General features: G+C 40.2%; 1 protein-coding gene across 3 annotated transcripts in view; it reads left to right on the forward strand.

The window, feature by feature from the left end:
* The window catches only part of Elmo1 (engulfment and cell motility 1), a 606684-nt gene that overhangs the window by 438534 nt on the left and 144188 nt on the right, over positions 1–23962 (forward strand). Inside the window, exon 1 of one of the 3 annotated variants that reach the window (XM_045135706.1) lies at positions 16434–17019. The exons of the other annotated variants lie outside the window; for them this stretch is intronic. The gene's annotated coding sequence lies outside the window, so the exon portion shown is untranslated. Of the gene's footprint in view, positions 1–16433; positions 17020–23962 lie in introns of those variants that run through there. 3 annotated transcript variants of the gene reach the window in all.

The following is a 23962-nucleotide window of genomic DNA, read 5'->3' on the forward strand; positions in this document are numbered from 1 at the left end:
ATTCTCTCTCTCTTCCTCTATCTGTCTTTCTGTGTCTGTTGCTCTCAAATAAATAAATAAATAAAAATACTTTTAAAAAAATTATTATTTTACTTACAAAAAATTTAAAAAGGAAAAAAAAATGAAATCTTTCTTCCAGTCTGCTTATCTTATTTGCTAAATTGAGACTTGACATTTAGGAGAAGGAGATAGTTGGTAGACTTCTGCTGGATAGCAATGCAGCACATCCATCCCTTGGTTCAATTACAGACTGCCCCTTAGCAGGAGGACAATCACCATTTCTAACTTAACTGCTTTAAAAGCTTTATTCAGCAATTTCTAGAACTTATTTCCCTTTTATTAACTATACTTTGGGGCTCTATATGATTGTTAAAAAGTTCCTGTGACCTGAATTCTAGGTCCACTGTGGATTATATGAAGGGTTGATAAGACACAGTAGCCATCTTATTAGTATATGTCTAATTAATGGAAGATTATCTGCACTTCAATCTAGGCATTTTAAATTAAAAGACAAATAGGACTCAGAGTTGCTTAGCTAGGAAGGATACCATGAGGTTTTGATTTGTCATAAAGTATAAATCCTCATTGACTTAAAAGAAAATATTTACCTTGTAATTGCAAAGGAAATTATGTTGAATGGGAAACCAAAAATGCACTTCCAGAAAGTCTCCTAAGGGAGACTGGAAGGAAGAACATGTTAATGCCTGCAGGTGCTCCCAACTGCCAGCCAAGGGGACTAGATATGATGGGTGGAGGACTTGGGGGAAAAAAAAATCCCAGAAAAGATGCATACAAGAGTCATAATGCGAGATGATGAGCAGAACACTTAAAGATGCAATAATATGAGCTGGGAGACATTAGAAAACCTAAATGACATCTCTAGGTAGCCCCTGCAAAAAGGCTACATCTAGGGGAATCAGGAATCTAATATGTGATTATCTGAATATGCATAGTCAAGTACCAGTGTACCTTGCTTAAATGCCTGTGCAGATCTTTTAATTTTTTTTTTTTTTGGTTATTTTTATTTGATAGCAACACACTCTCTGGCTCTCTGATTTGGTAGGAGTTGATTTTTCTGTGTTGATCTCCTTCACCCTTGGGCTGGTACCCAGTTCACCAGGAAAATAGCACCCTTGCTTGTTTCACCAGTTTTTCTTAATTTCAGCCGGGGCCCTTTTAAGGTATGATGGGGTGGTTCTCTCCTTAGGATCTATGTGTATCTGAAAAAGATAAGCAGATTCTCCAATGGAGAGTAAGTTAGCACCAGAAAAATGAGATAGCCCTTACTTTTTTATAGAGAATTTAATAGGTGTAGGCCCTTTCGTAGCCCACGATTGATGGTAGCTTGATATTGGAGAGTGGGCTAATGTTTGGATATGGTTCTGACTTGTTTTCCAGCTCCAGCTATGGGTCCCGTACCACCGAGGAGATCAGTTAGCTGAATCAAGAGCAGTTGGTTCCCCACCATGGCTGTGTGCCACTATTGCACTTGTGTGGGCATCACAACAGGCTATTTGCTGCTAACTAAGTTAGACCATGAGTTGCTTGGACAGATATTGGTCATTTTCCCCCAGTCGCCCATGTAGCACCTTCTGGCACTAGACACGCTGACTGTTTGAGGACTGACTCTCTTCCAGCCATGTGATTCCATTTTATGTGTCAACTGCATAGGTGTCTTCAGCAGTAGGGTCTTACCACTAACCTTTGGTGGGTCATCAAGTACTCAGACAGAAATCTATCTTTCTTTGAGGAAACCTTATAGGTCTTTCTGATCAAAAGCTCATTGTGGATGATAGCCACATGCTGGTACTGGGAGTTACAAGTCAGTGCCCACTAAGAAAAGGAAGAAAAAGATAACTAATATAAAGGAGTTAGAGAGAAGAGAGGGAAGTTGTAGAAGATTAAGGTCAGTCTTCATCATACCCTCTCCAGAGTGTTGTGGTTCAGGTGTTCCTTCTAAGGGCCTGGTGAAGGTTCAGCCATTTGGTCTGCCTTTTAGGAAGTAGAATTTTATGGTACCATTGCCGTTTGGGTCTAGATTTGTGTTTTCCACCCCCTCCGTTGCCTTGCCCTCCATCTCCACCCATCCTATTGTCTAGTCCACGAGATGCTTGCTGGGTATGTAAGGCATCTTGGGTAGATTCAGGTTAGGTGCTGTAGATGAGTGAGACTATGTGGCTTTTTTTTTTTTTCTGTGGTTGGGTAAGTTCACTGAGAATGATCTGTTCCAGGTTCAACCATTTTTCCTCAAATTTCATTGTGTCATTTTTTTCTTACTGCTGCATAGAATTCTGTTGTGTAGATATACCACATCTTAGTTATCCATTCTTCTAGTGATGGACATCTAGGTTGATTCCATCTCTTAGCTATTATGAATTGAGCGGCTACAAACATGGTTGAGCAAAACTCTCTGGACTGTGGTTTGAAGGTTTTAGGGTAGATGCCCAGTAAAGGATTAACTGGGTCTGTTGGTATCTCTATAGTTACATTTTTTAGGTATCCTCTTCTTCTTAAGTAGCACCTGCTCAATTACTTTGGGTTGATTATTGAATGAATGAAGGGCCAGAATTTTCTGATTTACTTATCATTTAAAGTGGTCTACCAGACCAAAAAGCTGAATTGATTTGCATCACTTTAAAATACTAATATATGTACTGTTGCTCAACTCCTAGAGAACAGAGGCACTAAGTACTTTGCAGTTCTACTGATTAAAGAGTTTTCTTAACTCTTTAATAGTACATGCCCATAGTCCCAGCACTCTGGAGGTAGAGGACGTAGAAACAAGAATTCAAAGCCAACCTTGGCTACATAGTGAGTTCACGGTCAGCCTAGGCTATGTGAGACACTGTAAAAACAAAATATTCTTGCCCTAAATGTTAATAAACCTTATTTGAAAACAGTTATAGATCTATCCACTGAAATATTATCTTTGGGTGCCAAAAAATAAAGAAATATCAAATTATTTTGCTGTCTGTTGCTTAATAAAAATTGCAGTGATGATCATTTTTCACCTGTATAGCTTTATGTAAGTTAATGGAAGGCTTCAGAGAAATTGAACCATTGCAAAAGAAACTGAATTTCTCTTTTCAAGAGCCCTGCCCCCCCCCATTTTCAGCTCTACTCATTTATTATAGACTCTCAGGCATGCTTAACCTATATACCCAGGAAATTCAGGGAATACTCTAGCTCTCCACTTGTTACATTTCCAGGCCAGTGGGGAAAAGAGTGTCAATAATGGCACTTATCCTTTCCCACAACAGCTGTCAAGAGACCTTCCAGTGCAGAGGACAAATACAGCTTCTGGCTGTCCATCCCTTTTGGGTGGCTGGTGCTGCCCAAGCATACCCAGGAAGTGCCCGTGTAGTATGGCAGCCAGAGCCAAGTACAGGATGCTCACCCCATGCCCTTCACAATGACCATCTCCTGATTTTACCCTTACCTCCACAGTCCTATTAAATGAGGAAAAAGGGTATTCCCCCAAGAGGATCATAATCAGGGAAACAGTATTTACCACAACTATCATATACCTGCAGTACTGGAAACAGTCAGTCCCTAGAACTGCTCTGGTCCCCATTTTCCTTATTTCTCTCTCACACCTCCTTTGGCGTGACTTGGCTACATTCAAAGTGGATGGCATATGGCTTTTTACTGCTTGAGCTGCCATGGAAGAAAATGTCATTGGCATAGAATGCCACATTTCCATTTTGTGAATCACAGAGCATGGAGTTCTGTCCGAAGGCTCCCAGGATGCACTGTGTCCTTAACACAAAAGTAGGAAAGGGTAGGAACTGTGCATCTCACAGAGATGTCTGTCCTACATAGGTTTATTTATCATGATGAAGTCTGTTTAAAATACACATACTGATGTCAATCTACTTTGCTTGTTTTATTGTAGTTAGGGCACTGAGCAAACAGGGTATTTGCTTCCAAGCCTCAGCTGAACAGACACTAGTCAGGAAGCATGGTAAGGTGTTTTTGTTTTGTTTTGTTTTGTTTTGTTTTGGTTTGGTTTGGTTTGGTTTGTTTTGGTTTTGGTTTTTCAAGGTAGGGTCTCACTCTAGCCCAGGCTGACTTGGAATTCAGTATGTAATCTCAGGGTGGCCTCAAACTCACAGCCATCCTAATTCTGCCTCCCAAGTGCTGGGATTAAAGGCGTACACCACCTCACCCAGCTGTTTTGTTTTTTTTTTCCAGATAGGACTTTATTTGTGCATGCACCAGAAAAACATTGTAAGCAATAATAACATGTGTTGGATGCAGCTTACCACAACTTTGTATTCATTAAATTTTCAAGTTACAGAGCACATGACTGACTGCTGCTCTCACAACTCATAACCCACATCCCACGGTTAACTACGAGTAATCCCACTGAGGAGGGCCCTCAGTAGAATGGGGGCAGGAAGGAAAAGAAATGATGATTTCAACACATGACGTGTCCGTACAAAGCTTCTACTTAATAAAATATTTATTTATATAAAAGAAAATAAGCAAAAATTTTAAATATCATACATGTGATATTTAAAATACCATATTTAAAATATCATAGTAATTTGATTATAAGCCCATCTTTCTAAATCAAGTCAATACATTATTGGATCTAAGAATTATTATGTCTCAATATGCTCTTCTTTTTAAGTAGCACCTGCTCAATTACTTTGGGTTGATTATTGAATGAATGAAGGGCCAGAAATATCTGATTTAATTATCACTTAAAGTGGTCTATCAGATCAAAAAGCTGAATTTAGGGCTGGAGAGATGGCGTAAAAGTTAAGCGCTTGCCTGGGAAGCCTAAGGACCCTGGTTCGAGGCTCGGTTCCCCAGGTCCCATGTTAGCCAGATGCACAAGGGGGCGCACACGTCTGGAGTTCGTTTGCAGAGGCTGGAAGCCCTGGCGCGCCCATTCTCTCTCTCTCCCTCTACCTGTCTTTCTCTCTGTGTCTGTCGCTCTCAAATAAATAAATAAATAAATAAAAATTTTTTTTAAAGCTGAATTTATTTACATCATTTTAATATATGTACTGTTGCTCAACTCCTAGAGAACAGAGGCATTAGGCATGTTGAAGTTCTACTGATTAAAGAGTTTTCTTAACTAGGCATGATAGTACATGCCAATAGTCCCAGCACTCTGGAGGTAGAGGAAGTAGAAACAAGAATCCAAAGCCAGCCTTGGCTACATAGTGAGTTCACGGTCAGCCTAGGCTATGTGAGACACTGTAAAAACAAAATATTCTTGCCCTAAATGTTAATAAACCTTATTTGAAAACAGTTATAGATCTATCCACTGAAATATTATCTTCAGATGCCAATAAATAAAGAAATATCAAATTATTTTGCTGTCTGTTGCTTAATAAAAATTGCAGTGATGATCATTTTTCACCTGTATAGCTTTATGTAAGTTAATGGAAGGCTTCAGAGAAATTGAACCATTGCAAAAGAAACTGAATTTCTCTTTTCAAGAGCCCTGCCCCCCCCCCCATTTTCAGCTCTACTCATTTATTATAGACTCTCAGGCATGCTTAACCTATATACCCAGGAAATTCAGGGAATACTCTAGCTCTCCACTGGCCACTTTTCCTGGCCAGTGGGGAAAAGAGTGTCAATAATGGCACTTATCATTTCCCCTGACAGCTGTCAGGAGACCTTCCAGTGCAGAGGACAAATACAGCTTCTGCAAAAACTCCTCTGAATGTTCATTTGGGGGATTTACTACCCAGCAAAAACCATCTTAATCTGCATGTGGGCATTTGCCTTTGTAAGAAACCAGGAGCTGGGATGCTCACACCACATTGTGGAGGAGGCTGGGAGACTCAGCATCCAGCTGAGTGAGAGGTTGACTTCCCACAACACCTGTTGCACTTACTGTGAAAAGGAATTAAAGAGCTGGCATTCATGGTAACACCTTGGAGGACCATGAAGATGACTCCTCAGCTACACTTAGCATCCAGAAACCTTGATTTCTCACTAAAATTTTGGAGAAATCTGTCGGGACAAAAACCCTTGCTGGGAAACCCACCAGAAAGCAATGGTCTCCATTATAAGGCCATTTACTACAGGTTAGGTACATAGAACTAGAGAGATCATAAGGAAAAACAGAAGGCATGCACAGAGATGTTCACCTCACTGTTATCTCTGAGTAAAAAATAGAAAGCTACCCACTGCTCAGCAGTAAGGATATGATAAATTAGTGTTTGAAAGCATTGTTTTGATGTTGGAATTTTCCATCATTCAGACTATTTGTAAATAATATCTAAATATCTAAAAATAGTTTTGATATTATGTTAAATGTAGGAAGCAGGTTATAAAATTATGTATCAACTAAGTAAAAAACATTAAAGCTTGAATTATTTTGATGAAGGTTTCTTCTACATAGCTTGATTATCTATAAATTTTGTCTTAAGATTACACATGTTGTCTACTGAGCAAAAATAACACTGTATCTCTTGAGGTATAGAACTGTCAATGAGCTCCAGAAGTGGTCTATAACCAGTGGTACTCATCTGAGGGAACTCCTTGATCTGGATGGCACATGTTAAAAATATAGGCAAAGGTTGTTGACTCTTCCTTGAAATAAAACCTGGGTCTGGGACAGCCATGCCAGCTCAGCCAATATCTGGCTTCTTAGCCAGAATTCGATTGGCACTAAAATCAGGAGTTAGCTTAGGCTTAGTTCAAAGAAGTATCACTAACTGGAAGGAAGCTCTGAGCAGATGTGACACTCTTGGGTAGAGGAGGCAGATTGCAGGCACGACTGGCCAGCACATGCTCTGTCTGTGGAGTGGATTTCCATGGTGGGGAATATGCAGGAGTGCTTTCTAAAACACCCTCCTCCCTCTCCAGCAGGAGAGGAAGGAGGAAGAGATGGGAGAACACAGCCATGAGTCGCCAAAATGTTTTCAGAGATCCTCATCTTCTGACCATCCGTGATGCTGGGGAAAATACAGAAGTATCCAGACAGCCTCCATCTTTTCAAGGTTCTAAGACATCTAGAGATGATATTTCTTGAGTTTTGTTAATAAATTCAGCTCTGAGCAGTTTCAAGCACTACAAGCAGCTCTAAAATGATTTAACTTTGCAGTGAAATGGCACATGCAATGGCAAAGCACAGTGTAATTAAGTAAACTAAAAGATGAGCTTGTGAGGAAAGCTTTGGCAGAAGATTCAGGTGAGCAGAACAAAGGAAGAAAACCAAGGAAATAAATAGGATAGAATTCAGGAAGAGAACGTTTAAGAAATAAGCTTTATTATTCATTTCTCAAATGTTAGATAGGTATTCTTGGGTTCCCACGACTTGAAATAAACACATGCCAACATATGTAAGTATACTGTAAGTGCTTCCTAAATATTAATTGCATGATTAGACACATTACTTCCAAACTGGGAACATTTTTGTGAAATTTATTCTTTCAGTGTATATAGAATTGAGATGCCTAGTAGGAAATAGATTCCCAAAGAGCATATGTAAGAGTATTTATTTATAATTCAATATATGTGATGTTTGAACTGTTTGATTCATAATTCTCATGCTTTTCATTCTGTTGATAGACCTGTAGGCCAGATATTTTGAAAACCATGTTTTTTGCCTTACGATGACTAGTAGGGTCGGAGGAACACTTTTCTGTACTAAGTGATCTGTTATTGCCCTCAGGACCAATTTTAATTTATGTTATCAGATTTACTTCTTGAAGTTCATAACTTAAGTGTGAAAACAAGTAGTGATCAATAAGATAAGATTATATTTTAGGGGGCTAGAGAGATGGCTTAACAGTTGAGTGCTTGCTTGTGAAGCCTAAGGACCCTGGTTCAAGGCTCGATTCTCCAGTACCCACGTAAGCCAGATGCACAAGGTGGCGCATGCATCTGGAGTTCATTTGCAGTGGCTGGAGGCCTTGGTGCGCCCATTCTCTCTGTCTGTCTGCCTGTTTCTCTCTCTCTCTGTTGCTCTCAAATAAATAAAAATAAACAAAAAAATTTAAGATTATATTTTATGTGAATTTACTTTCTGTACAAGCCAGGTAGTAGAAGAGACTGTTCTTTGTGAGCGTCAGGAGTCACCTGTAATTATGATGTGCCTGCTGGTTAAGGCTTATATGTCAATTTCTTTTAAGTCTGAATGGGCAGAAAACTGTTTAAAATGATCTCTTCTTAAAAGCTGTTGACACAGAAGGATTGAATGTAATATCAGCTCCTATCCCAGGGATCTGTGATGACAGGAGTGGTTCACTGTGACCAAACACACTCTTGAGTTCATTTTTCTAGAAAAGTGAGAGTTGTCATTGCAACTCTAGGTACATAGTTGGGATGTAACTGACTTTTGATAAAGTCTTTACTAAACATCATAGCAAGTTTAAATACAATTCATGGGCTGGAGAGATGCCTTAACAGTTAAGCACTTGCCTGTGAAGCCTAGGGACCCCGATTCAAGGCTCAGTTCCCCAGGACCCACATTAGACAGATGCACAAGGGGGTGCACACGTCTGGAGTTCGTTTGCAGTGGCTGGAGGCCCTGGCACTCCCATTCTCTCTTCCTGTCTTGATGTACCTCTTTCTCTCTCTGTCTGTCGCTCTCAAATAAATAAATAAAAATAACACAGTTCTCCATCGAATTTCATAGATGACTGCTTTGCTCCACGATGTCCTTTCCTTATTATCCCATAACTGGAATAGTAAGATATTACTAATAATGTAATCAGACCTCTGGAATCTATAGCAAGTACTTCTGCTCTGCCCAGCCCCTTCCACATCTCAGAACATGACCGGTGACCCAGGTTTCTTAATTCTTTGTCTACCTCCCTTATCCTTACTTACCTGGGTGAACCAAGTCAATGTATGCCTCTTTGATCTTGATTTCTCTCTTTCTCAGAAAACTCTTTATCCTTCTCTTATCCTTTGCATTCCCTGATCTGTTGCAGTGATGCACACCAAGATATATAAGCACCTGTGGCCTGTTAATGTGGCAGAATATCTGTCAATTTTAAGCCAAAAATCAGGAAAGTAGTAGTACCTGTTGTTGAGCCATTTGGTGAAACATAGAGAACTATAGATTTAAGCTCCTAAACTCATGATGAAATTAGTCTTCAGATTAGAATATAAAAAAACTAGGCTTTTTTTTTTCCTTCAAAATACGGAGTTTGCCATATGAAATCGATGTGTTTCAGAGTTGGGAGAGGTAGGGTTCCTCATGGGTCTAAAAATCAGTAAGGATGTGAAAGAGGACCCAAAACTTCCCATAATGGTGTGGGCTATTTCCCATGTGGCACCACTGAAAGAATATCCAGTAGCTTTTTGCCACTGCCAGTGCATATGCTTGGCAAAACTGAGCTGAGAATTTGGGCATTTTCACTTTTTCTTTTGGCATGAGTTTTCAGCAGCTCACAATTTTGGGAATGTGTTTCCCTTGCATATTTGGAAAACTTGAATTGGCAAGGTGATGAGCTTTCTGAATTTAGCCAGCCATCCTTTCCAAGACAATCAGAGTTTTATAGCTGCACCACACTGGACCTTCTTCTCCTGTTGCTTTGTTCCATTTGGTTAAGTCTTATCCTACCCCACAATTCCACACCAGAACACTTCAACCCTGAGAGTGCAAATCACAGTCCCACTAGAAGCTGGTGCTTTGAAGGAAGCAGAGAGAAATGTGTGGGCTACAGATCTGCTTATAGGATGAATTTCTATTTTGTGGAACTGGTTTTCTTTCACAGAGTTTGTAGACTCTGCTTATATTTTAGGCATTTTGTGGGAAATAGCAGTACAGCAGAGTCTGGAGAAGTAAGTACTATCCTGTTAGTGCCTCGTGTTTCATAGCTCAGTTGCAGATACTCTGAGAATTACCCCACCCTAGCCATAGTGTGTAGTGCTCCACAGACAGATTCCTAAGTCTTAGTCCTGAGAGCTCCTTACATGCTAGATGTTGACTGAAGACATGTTACTTAAATGTGACCCTTGCTATCTCCATGTGAAAGGAGGGGTTTTGTGGTATTAGCCTATGGTATGTATACATGTACATATGTTTTTAACCTCTGTATTCCCATATATATCTAGACCTGTCACAAAGAACTTAGGATCCTGGGACCTAAAGATATAGTAAGGGTAGCAGATTTTGTGTGTTCTTGAGATCATCTCTTCATAACAGAGAAGGAAAGACAGAGGCTGTCTGTATAAAAGGAATAATTATATGGATATTGTTGAAGTCTCCTGTTGAGGTAAGAGATATGTGAAAGGTGTTGTGGGAAGTTGGGAAGATGATGACTCAGCAGTTAAATGCACTTGTTCCACAAGCCTGCTGACCAGATTGAATCCCCAGAACCCACATAAATCTGGATACAAAGTGGTACACGTACCTATAATCTCATCATACTTAAGCAATGAGAGGCAGTCAGGAGAATTCCAAAGCTTGAAGATTAGCAAGACTGGACCTCCCAGTTGCAAAACAATAGGAGAGATCCTATCTCAAACAAGATGGAAGGAAAGGACCAGCACCTAGAGGTCCTCTGCCCTCTGCCTGTGTGCCATAGTATGCACAGAACCTCCTCCACACACACCCACACACATACACTAAAACAAAGTTATTCTGATTATGTTGAGTAGAGGTTTTACATATGTTTTGGTTTTCAAATCTACCATGGAAATAATCAACGATGATGTAAACTGACATGACTGGACAAGTACTTATCCCATGTCTCTGGAATGAAATAAAGCAGATAAACTGAGTCAGTAGTAACTGCCTCTTACCCATCAGGGCATCTCTACTGACCTCACAGCCTTATAAATATGGTCTAATCTATGCTGTCATGGGCTGGGTTCTGTATTGGAAGTGAAGCTAGTATGTATTTATGTGTTTTGTGTTTGTGTGTGACATGTGTGTGTAAGAGAGAGGTGGCTCTGGGAAAGGCGGGTTTGGAGGTGAACTTGCTATGATATAAACCATACTTGTTTGGAATTTCCTTGAAATTCAACTTGACCCTCAAGACTTGATAGAAAGAACCAAACAAAAAGTATCATCTACATGCATAACCATGGTCTGAAATGTTGAGTCATCACCATCACTTGTCACCTGCGACTAACTTGCACCTAGAGAAGTATACACTCAGACTCTGGAAGCCCAGCTGGGACCAAGAGTTAGAAAATAAAAAATCAGCTGTTACTATCGTCATTTCTTTGTAACCTCCTTATTCATTCTTTTGTATGCTTACTATAAAAGGTGCTCATTTTTGGTAAGACTGATGGGTTTTACCTGCAGGAATGTTTGGATAGCTACATTAGAAATCATTCTGTAGCAGCCATCATATGTTTTAATTCAAAAATTACATGGCACATCACCTAGCAGGGCTCTTTGGATTCTGAATTTAATGTAAAAGTGTTACAAAGGCATATGAATGGTGACAGATTTAATGGTATACATTTAATGAATCATGTTTATGAAAAGAACCCAAACTTTATTAGAAAAATCTGCTCTGAGGAAATGCAGGCAGATGGTGCCAGTACTGGCTACCCAGGGCAGAACAAAGACCACAGAGTTTAATGGGTGGTAGAGTAGAAAGAGATCTTATCAGACTTATGGAGATACCCAGGGCTAATTCTTGCTCTGAATTTCCTAAGCACTGTGTCTCCTAACTCTTTCTTTTCCTCTTGTTCCTTCCTTCTTTCCTTCCTTTCTTTCTTCTGTCCTGCCTTCTATCCTACCCTCCTTCTTTCCATCCTTACTTTTATTTCTCTTTCCATTTCCCTTCTTCCCTCCCTTTTTCCCATCCTTCCTTCCTTTTACATTTGTGTGTGTGTGTGTGTGTGTGTGTGTGTGTGTGTGTGTGTGCGTGTGGAGGCTAGAGGTCAATATCAGGTATCATCCTTAATCAGTCTCCACCTTACCTGTTTTTAACTTTCTATTGACAGCTTTCATAAATATAAACAATAAACCATAATCCTAATCTTCTCCCACTACCCTCTCTTTATGCCCTCCAACCCCCCTCCACTGAATCCTTTTTTCCAACTAGTCTCCCTTCTATTTTAATGTTGTGATTATTTTTCCTCTTATTATGCAGGTCTTTTATAGTTAGCATCAGCTACTGTGAGGTCATGAATATCAAGGCCACTTTGGGTCTGAAAGATAGTATTGCAGGCACTCCTCCCATTCCTTTGGCTCTTCCATTAATTTTGCCACCTCTTCCACAATAGTCCCTGAGCTTTGGAGCTTTGGTACATAAATGTGTCACTTATTGCTAAACATGCCACTGTCACTTCTCAGCTCTTTGGTAAGTTTTGAGTCACCCCAGTTGTTACCACCATCTGAAAAAGAGAAGCTTTTCTAACCAATAGTGAGAATAACATTAATATGTGGGCATAAACATAAGTACTTAGAGGGCAGTTTTGTAGACATATATCCATTTAACCAGACAACATTAGTAGTTTCCCCTCTAGGGATTATGACCTCCCCAGTCATAGGCTTTTCATTGGGTTTTCAGTACCAGACAGGAATTCCCTTCTGTGGAGTGGGTCTCAAGTCTAATCAGAGAGCACCTTGGTTTTCCCCATAATAGACATGCCTCCATTGTACTAGTTGGCATATTTGGCCTGGTTGGCCAGCTGTAAAGCTTCCAGGGTCCACTGATGGTTAAGAACATGGATGACTTTTCTCCCCCAAGAGGTTTCATAGGTTTTTTTCAGCATCATGACAGTCAATATGGAAGAAACTTCCAGTTCAACTGTAGCCAGCCTGCCTTTTAAAACAAGGTCTCTCACTGAACCAGGAGCTCATTAGTTAGGTGAAACTGGCTAACCAGAAATCTCTAGGGACCTTCTTGTCTCTATCTTCCCAGTGCTGGAGCTACAACACTTGACACTACACCCAGCTTTTTGTTTGTTTGTTTATTTGTTTGTTTTTATTTGAGAGAGAGAGACAGAGAGAGAGAATGGGTACACCAGGGCCTCCAGCCACTGCAAATGAACTCCAGATGCATGCACCCCCTTGTGTATCTGGCTAACATGGGCCCTAGGGAATCAAGTCTCAAACCTGGGTCCTTGGGCTTTACAGACAAGCGCTTAACCCGCTAAGCCATCTCTCAAGCCCTGGACCCAACTTTTACATGCTGAGGATTCAAACTCAGGTTCTCACACTTGCCCAGAAAGAACTTTACTGACTGGGCCATCTTTCCAGCCTAGTTTACTTTCTTTATGTGTAGATAGCACATAATAAACCTGGTGTCAAGAAGTTCAGTGTTCCACCTGTCACACAATCTGAACCTCTGAAAACAAGTCCATTAGACAGACACTTTCATGCAGAATCCTTCATGCCAGTGCTTGGGACTTCACAAGCAATACCTAACATACCAAGCAAACAGAATATAAGCCTCCTTAGTTTTGAGGTAGCCTCTAGCTCTATAAGACCCTGTGTACATTTTTCATTACATAGTCTAGAAATAGATGAATAACCAATAAGGCCAAGTTAGCAAAAAAAAGCACTAGCCTGTGATCTTAGTAACAAAACTATTGAACAAGATCCTGCAGAAAAGTCCTTGGAAGTTTCTTCAAAGACTCTATAGCTATTTCATAAGAAGTGAAACCTCTAGAGATGTTAATCAAAGTGATTGTTTAGATGAGCCAAAGAGCTTACTTTGTTAGCTTTTCAGTAGACAAAAGGGAATGGGACTGAAAAAATATGGATTAAAAGAAAGATCAGCTGTCTATTTTGCACTTTTGTGCTAAAAATGAGTTTTCTGGTGAAAAGTATCTTGAAGTAAAAGTTAGGACATTTCACATACATGATAATACTCATACACCTTTATTGTCATACATTTGATAATAAATTGTCTACCTGCTCTATTAACTGGTAGGTCTAAACATCTCTCTACCTCCCTAGTGAATGGAGTCTTCAGGAAGTTCCATGTTTCTTCATAAGCCTGCTCACAAGAATAGCTACTGATCCCCACACTGTACTAGAACTCCTTCCTTGCCTCTAACTCTGTATAGAGATATGGAGTAGGAATGTGAAGTCCTTCACAGCGGGTGGTCTTGTGATGTGACTAGGTCTTTGGATAGGGCACCTCCCCGTTCTGAAAATACTGCCCTTCTGCATCTTGCACTCTGGGGATGAATTTAGGGCTCATCTTTTCCTCCTTCATGCACAAATATCTTCACTATTTAAAAGGCCTCTGGAGTGCTTGGTAAACCTCTCAAGCTACCCCATGAGTTCTGGCTTGAAAGGAAATAGCAGAACTCAAGGAATATTCATTTTCATCAAATTGTTGCTATAGATCACACTCAAGAAACTGGAGCTAGAATCCCTTTGTTCAAATCCTAGCTCTGCCACTTAATGTAAATAAATCAGAATGTCTTGAAATGCGTTGTTCCAATTGGGTCAGTATTTATTAGCATGCCATTGAACTCACCTGATGGATTTGTGTAGTTGCCATGTGGGGGAGCAAGAAATCTTTCAGTGGAGTATGGAAATTGATCGTCAGTGATTCTCAGGTAAAACCAAACCTTCAGCTAGTATCTAGGACTCTGTTCATTTTGCCACAGACCATCCTCCCAGTAGTTCTCACTGTGACCCACATGTGTTCTTTCAAGATACCACACTCCCCACCTTGCTTAAGGCCTGTGTAGGTATAATTCTTGGCCTATTCTCTTCCTCTCACTTTGGATTCATTAACTTTGACTACTCCTTTAAGTGTTAGTTTAAATGCCACCTCCACCAAGACTTATTCTCTCTTACTAAGTTAAATCCACTGTCTGTTCATAGCCTGTACAACTCACAACTGTCCTCGAGTACTTGCTAGTCTGCTGCACTGGAGCCAGTGAGCTGTCAGGCAGCTGTGTCACTTGGTTGCATCAATTGCACAGATTACTGACACATAGACACTCATTAAATATCCAGTGAAAACATATTTTAAAATTTTGTTGCTGGAAGACATGTCTCTGCATAAAAACAGTGGGCATTTGGATTATGTCAAGATAAGAGGGCAGAGGTTGGCCAGCGTCCTATAGCAGAGAGTTAGTAGAACAGACTACTAGGTATGTTCTGAACAGATTATGGAGAAAACCTGAGCTGTCCACAGTCCTAGAGATATGAAAACAGCTGAGAAAGTTGGCAGTATTGGAGTTGAGTGCCTGAGAGACATTGAGTGAGAATTCCTTCCTAAGCTCCCAGTGACATTAAGAGGTGAGGAAGAAAGAATGTACAGGGTCACATTGTCAAAGGAGAAAATCCTGTATCAGGACCAGTGGAGCAGAGCTAAGCATTAAGAAATGAATGATATGAGATTTGGGCCAAGCGGCCCATAAAGAATAAAGGAGAGTCCAGTCTACTGCTATTTAGGTCTACTGCTATTTGGGATGGAGGAGTGTGGGAAAATGGATGTCACCTTGACTGCTAGGGCCAGAGACATGTAATGAGCTATCCCAACCCCTTAAAAAGCATGGCTTTTGCTTTTGACCAGCTGACAATCCCAGGCTTGCCCTCCTTGAAGATGTGATGATATTAAAATTGATGATAGCAGGGAAGATATAGTTTCTTCCTCTCCACCTTCTGCCCATATCATAGCTTTCTTTCATGCTCGTCAATCTATGTCAATGCATACAGAACCATAGGAGTCCACAGACATTGTATGAGAGAGATTGTGGTCTTTGCATCCCCTTCCTGAGACTGACCAGACCACGCACACCCCATCCTTTGCTCAGTGGCAGCCCCTGCTGCTGTGTAAGGTGACAGAACATGCAGACACATTAATTCTGGTCATGCACCCTGGGGAATTCAGAGCAAGCAGGGAGCAGTCAGATGGAATAAAAATGGATTGAGAAAATTCAGGGAGATACTAGTGTTTGGGTGTGCCTTGGTGAAATGTAGTAAAGAGCAGAGCCTAATGACTTTGTGCTTACAAAACCTTTCTCAAGCCTCTCATTTTAATCCCTTCAGTCTTCAAAGATTTGTTAGGAAGCACCACAATGCTTTCTGAGAAATGCCATTGCAAATTTCTATTTGTGGCTTGTCGGTGCTGTTAGGCAGCATTGAAAAGAAAAGATAGTCCCACTGATTTGTTAGGTTATAAATTCCTTTTGATTTGAATTAGGAACAGAGATTGTTTAGGTTCATTTAAATCCTGAGTATGAATCAGTATGGATCCTCCTGTGGGACCCCTCGTGGGCATTCCTGGGTATGTGAGCACCCCTGCCACACTACCATATTTTACAAAACAAGGCAGTAACATGTCGTATCTGTGCCAAAAAAATATATTTGAAGAGGAGGTAGAAGCAAGGAAACTTACAATCAAATAAAAAGTAAAGAGAGAGAAAGGATGAGATTGCAGTTGATTATGGGTCTGGCAGCAGATGTTCTACATGAATCCAACTCGCCGCAGCCAGTCTGTTTCCATAGCAACAGAATCAGTAATTATTGAGCCCAGGCACTCCCCTCCCAACCCTTCTCCCAACAAGGTGGAGGCTGATGAATATGAACTATCACCAACCCATCGCTAGCTTTTTCTCTTTCTCTTTCTTCTCCCTGTTTCTTTCTCATTTTTTTTTTGAAGTTCTTTATAAGAAAAAGTGGAAGTATTAAGGAGAACCAAGAAGGGGAATGATCTATTTCTTGACAAAGATTATAGGGCATCAAAATACAAGTGATTTTTTTTCTTGTGATACTATCATAGAAAAGCTCTTCCCAGAAAAGCCAGTGATCACTGAAGATGCTAAACAAATGGGCAGGAGTTTCCCTGAAATGGAAGCTCCCTTTGATTGGCTGATCTTTTCATGACTCCTGCCAATCGGAGCACCCCTGGGCTTCAGCTCCATAAACATAAGCAAAGCTACATGCTTATTCTTCTGGACTTGGAGTGTATACCGTTCAAAGGTGTGCAGTGGGTCTCTGTTCACATGGCTCAACTGGAAACCTATTCCATGAACCAGCTTACACGAGAGCTATCTGGTCTTCCAGAACATTGTTCTTCTGGGGTGCAACTCTAAGTCACTTTGTGGTGACAGCACCTTAGAAGCAGCATTTGTAGCTGAGGAAGATGGACTTGCAGGACCTTGGTGAGTACTCAGTCTTACACATCTGTGCACTGGTATGAGCAGGCTGAACTAGAATGTAGCTTTGTTCTATTGTCTGCCAAGAAAACCGAATTGGAAGAATCACAAGGGAGAATGAGCATGCAGGAGTTCCTGTGTGTGAGAGAGAGTCTGTCTTCAAAAGGCTGCATGCTTTGTTTGGGTCTGATCAGATTGTAGTTGACTGTACATTATGTTTGTATGCTAAAAGGCGGGGGATAATTTTCATAAAGAATGGGCTTCTGCTTTATTTCTCTGGTATTGATTCATTTCAAAAGAAAATGTTTTAAAAACCAAATGACTAAGAATCAACCCTGTGCATGGCTGGCGAGGTAGAAAAGGTGCAGGCGTGAAGCCCAGGGCTGCTTGATTGTAGAGCTGGTGTTTGCATTGTGAAGAGAGGAGTTATTATGACATTCTGTCGCTCTTTAGATGTCTGGCCAAAGAATGAAGCATCTCTTCTCCATGTACCGCTATCCTCTGCTCCAAAAATGTGCAACTGGGTTAGGTCATATCCTTTCCCTCTTTCATGAAAACAATTTCCAAATTGAAATACATTTTAATAACAAATTTCAAAGATGAGTTGATATGCAATAAGAAAGCATATTTTGAAGGGAATCTGTGTTGCATCTTTTCAGCCCTCTGAAACCTAGAGGGTTTGCAAAGTTACATTGGAGGATTGGCTGTTAGCCAGCGTAGGAATGCTCTATTGTTCTACTCTTTGGGGTTTAATTTTCTTATACTAGTGATAAAATTTTCAGTGCTACTCTGTAGACGCAACTAGAAAGCAGTACTGCAAACAAGGGTATCATGAGAAAGGGAAAACTCTTTGCCCTTGTGGACCCTCTTAGCTGCAAACTTAAAAATACATGTGGCAAGAGGGAGCTCAGGAATGGTATAGAATTCCAGAGGAGCTATGATCTTCCAAAGCATGAAGGGAAAGGTATTGCTTTTGGCTTGGGTACAGAGAGTGGGGGCTGAGGTTGAGTTTCCATCTCTGCCTAAGATGTGTTCTCTTGCCTCTGTCTTCTATTTGAGGCTTCATCACTGTTGCTTTTCATTTTAAAAAAATGTGATTTCCTGTCTTAAATGCAAGAAATTATCACCACATACATCACTGACAGACATCATGCTCGGGTTCAAGAAGGAAAAGAGAATAAAACATCATTATAAAGAAATGTATATCAAACATTTGTATAGGGGAGCTCTTACTGATCTGACCTTTGAAGAAAATGTCTTTTTGATAGAGGAGAGCACTGTGACTTTCTATGTGGCATTGAGATGAAATTTGCTGTGTCTTAAATAGGGATCTATGATAAACTAATGAAGAAACAAAAGAACTAGGAAGGTTTTGCCTGCCTGAGACTCATAGCAGAGGGCACTTGGGTATCTGGGAGAGACCTTCCACCCTGTGTCCATTAAACAGGTTGATGCTGTAAGAGGAGAGGGGGATTTCCTGTCTGTGAGTAATAGTGCACTGTGAACCTAGCCATTGGCCATTTTGGTATTCTTTCTAACCTCTAGACTCAAGAACCTCTACATGATCAGATACACTGACCACTTACTTAACCAGAGGCGCCTGTGTGTAAGTCAGCTTCACCCAATACATCTCACCCTGCTACCCACCCCAGTACACAATTGTGAAGGAGTCTATTTGCTAGTAGATGTGCATTCATTCCCTATAATGGCTCTCCATCCACCACTTTTCACTCCTTCTTTCCACCAATAGTGTCATATTACGTGAGGAAGGTGGTAGCACCTGTTGGCAAGAATGAGAGAGAAAATAACAGCCTTTTATGGAAGCAGTAGAAAAAAATCTGAAACTAAAAATAATTTGTGTGAGGATGAGGTTGGGGTATGTAGTTCAGTGGTAGAACACTTGTTTAACGTGTGTAAGACTTGAGGTTCAATCCCCAATACTGAAAATAACCTAAGATTGTGAAAGCTATGAACCTCCTCCCTGCCCATAAGAAAATAACTTTTGCATAATCCTTTAACACTTTGATTATAAGCCATTTCAGGAGAAAGGAAGATCCTAGTCCTAGGGTAATAGTGCAAAATTAATTAGACATATTGGTTGGTTTACTGGTAGCATACATGAGGCCCTGGTTGCAGTGCCCATGGTAGTTTTCTAATTCCCGAGCTTGGCAAGTTGTTGAAGAATCCAGTTATGAAACTTGAACTGTGCATACTCTTAGTGCTAGAAAGAGAACTGTGTCCTGGTCAATATTCTGCTCATTTGTAAAAGAGAAGGCTTCAAACTCTACAGTTTCTTTCTGGCATTTATAGAATGTGGCATATTAGAAACCCAAATGTAAAGATAAAATGAATTCCCTTACATTTTTAAGAGCATATCAAAGTTACTCAGTAAAAGCCAAAGAGAACATAATATATTTAATCCAAATCTGGAATAAAATATTGATAATTTGAATGAGAATCACCCAGTTTTCCAAGCAGTTGCAATAAAATTAGTCACAGCAGCCCTTGTTCTATGCCTTGAGTGTTCACTGCATTCCTGGCACAATTCAGTGTACATTAGAGGGTGAGTAACTGAATCTTTACATAAGTCCTAACAGGATTATTTTTATACCTATTTCATAGATGAGTAAATTGAATCACCAAAACATGATGGGACTTGCACAGTTTATCCATCTAGGAATTGTGTTGATTTACTGTCACATTCATAGATAGGAGGAGAGTGAGCTTATAGGGAAGGAGTGTTCATCAGCCTTCAGTCTGTCTGAGTCAAGCTATGGGTAGTTGAATTAAACACTCATCACAATAATTGAAATCAAATCAAAAAGGCATCTGGGAACAAGTGGATGAATCCTTAATAATGTCATTATGGAAGACAACTTACATTATGTAAGAATTATCTCCAAAGTACCCCATAGCCACCCGTTTATGTTATTGTATGGGTCATACCTTTATTCTGTGTTATGCGCTTGACTTGACCATTTATGTGTGGAATCAGCTTCTGCCGGGCACTTGGGAAGAAGTGGCAGGTCCTTGGTGCTACACGCCTGCCCATGGCTTCCCTGCTTCTTGAATGGCAAAGATTGTGAATACCTGGGCAGCTGGCCCAAGCTGTAAGAACAACCACAACTCCCATATTTTCTGAAGGCCTATGAGCAGGAGTGATTAGCCTGGCTTAGAAATCACTTCTATGTAGTAACCTCACACAACCAAAAACACATAGTGGATACTCTTAGAAACCATCTGATGAAATTGTTTTCAACTCATATTCCCCAATTTTAGGAAATACTGGACCATGAAGCCAAGTCTCTACTCCCAAGCCAGCCAGGCAGAGAATCTCCACTTTGGTTCACAATAAAGATGCATTCATAAGAAAATGAAAGGGACAAGATTAGCCTACTATGAGGAAAATCTATTTACATTGTCAATATTTCCCATTCAATGCATAAAGAAATTGAAGAGCAGCACACATGAGCAAGATCACATTGCTACATGAAATAGGGATCTGGAGATGCCTTAGCTGGTCTTTCAACTATTCTGCCCACTATTTTGCACACTGTGATCTGTGAGAAACAATATTCTACACACTTCAATCTGCACACTGAATGTGTATAAGACAATTTTTGCACACTCTAGTATGCACACTGTGTATTAATGTGTAAAACCACAGTAGTAGCTACAGAAAAACTACATGAACAGATCTCTTTCTGGACCAGGATTCTCCAGTGAAAGCATAATTCAAGTTATATATATATATATTGAGTAATTACCTCAAAACAAAAATAAGTCAGGTAGTTTTAGGAATATGTATTATTTAACTCATTACATTTTAAATGTTATCATTTCAACATGTAACTATAAAATTAATAGCAAAATATTTGAATTGACTTTTTCTTGGGAAGGCTTTGAAATCCTACATTTTTATAGTTAGAACCCAGCTCAATTTGGTTACTGCATTTTCACAGGAAATCTATATTTATACTTTATAAAATTTGTAGTGGCGAAGTAGACTTATGTGTAAGTTTTTCCATGCATGATTAACAAGCTTTCCAATAACTAAATTGAGTATCCATTTTTAAATTTAAATTAGCCCAAACCTAATAAAATTGGAAGTTCAGTTGCACAATCACACTAACCCACATCTCAGGACTTCCACAGTCCACAGACAGTGCAGGCTAGACTCTCAAGGGACCTTATAGACACTGGGCTACTTCTTTCTTTGAGTACATCATCCTGCCAAAGCACTTTTGTTCTCCTTTACTTCCAGGAAATACCTGGAAGACTCCTCCGGTAACAGAGAGGCAAAGGGAGCTAGTATTTGTAAGCATACATAACCTTTGCTCATGCACACTCAAGATGTAGCCACATCTCAAATTCTCCATTGTACTGTTTTACATAGGAAATTAAAAGTTGTGCCAGTTTATGTTGCATAAAGTCAACACCAAAAAAAAAAATTAAAGGTGTGCATCACCATGCCCAGTTGTCTTCTGGCTTTTTATAGAAGTCTGGGGATTGAGCTTGGGTACTCTAGTTTGAGTGGCAAGGACTTTACCCACAGAGCCATCTCCCCAACCTGCTATTGGCTTTATTGATTTGGTCTTAAAATTCAATACCAGATATCTTCCTTGTGTTACTTCTAAAAGAATGTTCTAATATAAAACTAACCTTTAAAGAGTCATTAACTGTCTAATAATAATAATCAGATGGAAAGCTTGCTGCTAAGACCCCTCAAAAGTATCCATTCTTGGCCTCCCAAAGATATCTCAAATGATCAGTTAATTCTGGTGAATGGAAGAATGAAGATCCTTCTAAACTCAGCACTCTCATGCATCCCTTTCCTAAGAAGACCTGCCAGAAATTACACAGAACACTGAGAAAAGATGAAAATTCCAGATAGTTGAATGGTATCTACAAAGTAAGGGATGCCTGTGTCCAAGATCCCCATTTCTTGCATCTTGGTCAGTGAAGATGCCTTGTGTGCTTAAACACCCAACAGATGCTGGTTGGAATAAACTGTGTGAGTCCTTCATGACTTCTTTATTATCCTAGTATGACTGATGTTTCTCTTCCATGAGTCAGCATGTTACATAGACCACATAGGTTAAACCATTGGTAGGGCTGAATCTAACTGTGAGATGAGTCACTTTGTGGATCCACTGATATCTGACCTAGCTGAGGACCAAAGCCCTTAATCATAAATGGATAGAAAGAAATGGTTTGGGACTTAAGTAAGAGCAGATACACTGGTAGATAGCTGTAAATTAACTAAAATTAGCATTATAACAAGTATTTTTGTATTGCCAAAGGATTTTGGAGTCTACTAATTTGCCATCTTATTTCAAGCAGCTGGACATGCTAGACATCCAGAATTTGAAAAGTATTTATGTGGATGACAGTGCAGTAAACTGCAATTGAAAGCTTAGGTTGTTTCTAGTTTAGAAACTAAGTTTTGCAAATTACTTTGCCTTTGAATTACTCAGAATCTTCTCATGGGTAAAGAAGAGTTTAGACCTGGTGATGTCCATGTCACATATGTAGCAAACTTGCAAACAGTCTGGACCTATGTCCCATGATCCTAACCCTCTTTTCCAGTGTACCCAGATAGAGTCTCAGAATCCTTCTTAACATTGAACCAAGTCAGTCACTGCTGAGGTCAGAACTGGCTTATAGCTTCATTCCTCTCCTATGTCCTTGCGTCAGCTCCATGCCTTGTGCAAAACTTTGACAACGAACACGCAGGGTATGATTATCAGCCTGCCCCCAGTTCGGGTGATAAGGCAGCTACATCTCTTTATTCACCCACTTGCTCAGCTCTTCCTCAGAGGTACTGCCATCTGACAGGGAGGGCTTCAGCCTGGCACTTTAGGAGCTCTCTCTTTTTTGCCTTTGAGCTGTAAGTGATGAGAGACCTGTCAAGGGGAGCCATGCACTGGCATCCTTCCCAGACCTGGAAGCATAATAAAATAAAGTCTCATTCCGACTCAGTTGGAATTCTTGCAGCTGAACATTGAAGATAGCATCTGGGTTGGTTGTAACATCTACTTGCCTGATTGGAAAGAAACTCACATCAGCTAATGGAACTTACGCCTTCCTATGGGCAGCCCACGTCTCAGAGCAGTTCTGTTCAAACTAGAGTCAGCCAGACCATGTCCCAGCAGGTACAGTGGAGCCCACTCTTCTCCAGTGGGCCAGCCATTTGAAATATTCATGCCAGGAGTCTTGCATGGGGAGAGAGTGGTAGTTGAAAGCAAGCTAAACCAGTGTTGCTCCTAGACCTAGACAACTTAGTAGTAAGAGCTACAGTTAGCTTTAGAGAATAATGGAGCCAATGTGTAAAAGCTCCATTCTTGATTCCATGAGCTTGACTTAACATCTCTGAAAAAGCTTTAAGGAACACCCTTGGGGTCACTTTCTGCTCTCTGAAATATCCTGAGAACTGAGTAGATGGGCTGCTTCATCTCTTTGACCTTAGTTTTCTCTCCTATAAAAATGAAACTAAGATACATTTCTCACCAGGCTGGTGAAGAATGGTAATTAAATAAAACCATTTTCTGTGAGGGATCTGTAAGCAGTAGTGTACTGGGTCAGAACTAAGTAATGTGATTATACTCACATGACTGTTTTGTTTTCCATTTAGTTTTCGTACCTCACAGAATGGCTACTTTTGCTGTGGAAGAGTTTCTCTTCTCTCAGACAACATTCTTCTGCATCCTCAGAGATGACCCCACCCCTGACAACCATGTAGAGAATATTTACTATACTCACTGACAAGATCCTGGAGTCAAGTATGAGTTTAGCCATCAGTTAAAATCAAGATTGCTCCATGTTACCTCTGTAATATTTAATATTTTCCCCTCATATATGAAATGTGGATAATACCATTATATCTGACAAATAAAAATGTTTAGAGAACTGGGTGTGGTGGCACATGCCTTTAATCTCAGCACTTGGG

This window comes from Jaculus jaculus, chromosome 16 (genome assembly GCF_020740685.1).
Source record: "Jaculus jaculus isolate mJacJac1 chromosome 16, mJacJac1.mat.Y.cur, whole genome shotgun sequence".
Lineage (NCBI taxonomy): Eukaryota > Metazoa > Chordata > Mammalia > Rodentia > Dipodidae > Jaculus > Jaculus jaculus.